Below are 2,642 nucleotides of genomic sequence, written 5' to 3'. Positions count from 1 at the left end.
CCGCGGCCCAGCCAGCCAATCCCCGGCGCCCTCCGCGGAAGAGGGGCGGGAAGGAGGCCCGAGCTGCGGAGGGAGGGATGCGGCGCGGGACGACAGGGGACGGTGCGGCTGTCCTGCGGCGGGCGGCGGGTTGAGGCGAGCGCACCGAGGCCCGCCGACGGCCTGGGCCGGCTCTGAGGCGGCGGCGGTTGCCACACAGAGGGCCCGCTGAGCGTGAGGAGAATAAATTGCCCGATTCCCGGCAGACAAAGCAGAAGGATCCGGCTGGTTTTTTTTTTTCCTTTTTAGCGTCGTTTTGCATCATCCCCATCACCTCACACCGGAGCTATTGGAGATCAGAAAGCTGGACAGCTTAGACCCCCCTAAATGGCGGCCGAGGGTGCTGAACGGACCGTACTGCTGACTCTCTCCAAAAACCCAGCGGCAGTCATTTATTTATTTATTTAAATTATTTATTTATTTAATATTAATTATATTTATATTCACATGTTGAAAAGCAGACAATACAAAACGGAACATTTTAATATTAAAATGTAATATTAGCTTCTCTGCATTTTTTGACATCAGTAACCTAGCATTTCAGAGGCGAATGAATGAAAAGAAAGCTATTGAAATAAGTGGTTGCTTTTCAGAGGACTTCTTTTGTTTTATTGACAATCTGCTCCTGGCTTTGTTTTCCACTGGCGGGGTAAAGATATGTTTGTGTAGGCTGTAAAGGAAGTTTGGCTTCAGCCAAGTCCTACATTGCATAAGCTGTTTTCAGCTGAAAGAAAAGAAAAGGACCCCCTAACATTCCACTGATTTGTTCCAATGTATCTCTAGGAAAGGAGGGAATGGAGAGTGGAGTTTAGAAGGGAGGAGGGGAGGAGAGCGCAGGAAAGAATAAAGGGAAAAGGAAAGGAAGAAGGGGAGGGGAATTTAGAGTAAGAGAGAGGGTTGGGAGATAGAGGGGAGGAGTGGAGGAAAGGAAGGGGAAGTAGGGAAGAAGAGGGGAAAGAAGGAGAGAGAGTTGTGGAACAAGGGAAGGATATGGAATGGTAAAAGAGCAATGCTGATCATATATTTTATATATCAATTTTGGAACAGATAAATGCTTATTAATGGTTAAGAGATGGTATATTTATGTATTTGTATATAAAAAAATAAAAAAACTTTTTAAAATGTATCTCTTATCATTCCCTGCAACTGAATCTTGCTCTCCAAACAGAGTATGAGATTTGGCATAAAAATCACAGCAGCATCAGCAGGCATTAAGAGCTGCAATTGTGATGGCTCATTTTGGGGCAGAGATAAGCGGTAAGTAGTTGGATGGCGATTTAATACGGTATATAAAAATCCTAAGGACACCTAAGAATGGGCAGAGAGCAGTTTTCTGTTCACGGATTATCTGAACCTGGGGGTGAACAGTGGAATACACATTTGGAAGAAACACCAATTTGCTCAGTATAGTGTAATTCCATGAAAAAGATCCCAAAAGATATCTACTGGATGAAAAAAAATATTCTTTGCAGTTTATTCCATGTTCTTAACAAGCATATTGATCATTACAGATTTCAACCACTCTTAAATATCCAAACAAAATGAATTGCTTTCCTTAAAAGTGGTTAAAAGACCAGCATGATCTGGAACAAAATGAGGCCCTGTATATTTACCACCAGTCAGAGGTAAAGTGTCCTGCTTCTTTCCAGCTGCTCAGTTCACACTCGTTTTGTATTCTAGAATTCACACAACATTCTGCAGTTTCAGCAGTTTAAGTTCTACTTGAAGGGGAACAGCTTCCTTGGAATTTTGCTCAAATGTACTCCAGCTTACCAAATACCTGGTTCCATTTTAGCTCCCATCTTGGTCCATACTCATTCCCTGCTATTAGGGCAGGCATTAAAATTCAGACTAACAAAAAATCGAAAAAAGTATGGATCAAAGACTCAAATTCTATAGCCTCAAGCAATATAAATTTGCTAGGTTTTATTGAGCAAGTCAAATTCACTCTCATTTTTTGTAGTTTTGTTATTATTTTTTTCAGGAACAACCAATTGTGCAGCATTCCTAGGACTCCTTCAAATTAAATGTACGGTACTTGCTTTACTTCCCCACATAAAAAACGCTGACACATACTACATCGGGAGATAAGCAGCAAACATCTGGGAGGTTTTCAAGCCCCAGACCTTCTGACTAAGCACATGTTAGATGAGAATGCTTTAAAGATGCCCAGGGTAGGGAACTCCATCATCTGAGGACCACTTCTGAAAACAGACACATCTATTGGATTTTTGGAGAGCAACAAGATAGACCAGGGCTTTATCATTAGTGGTTAGATTTACACCCACTCTTTCTCTAAGAGCTCCAGATACCCTATACAAAATTTCCCCTTTATTTTATTCCCCATGATCGTGTTAAAAAAGCTGGACTGGGAGGAAGTATGGACTTGGGACTCTGATCTCCTCAATCCTTTCCAACATGGTAACACTATAACATGCTGCACCTGGGTGCAATTAAGTTTAAAGTAGTCTTTTGTTTTTTAAATTCCATACACGTAATTTGAAACTTTTAAAATCCAAACCCACCAACTCAGGAAACAACTAGGAACCAATGAAATTTGTTTATGGTTAAATGAAGCCAAATTAAACGTGGCATAAAGTTGT

The sequence above is a fragment of the Erythrolamprus reginae genome, chromosome 2 (genome assembly GCF_031021105.1).
Source record: "Erythrolamprus reginae isolate rEryReg1 chromosome 2, rEryReg1.hap1, whole genome shotgun sequence".
Classification (NCBI taxonomy): domain Eukaryota; kingdom Metazoa; phylum Chordata; class Lepidosauria; order Squamata; family Dipsadidae; genus Erythrolamprus; species Erythrolamprus reginae.
The sequence above is the reverse complement of the archived record's forward strand: the minus strand, read 5'-3'. Positions refer to the sequence as shown.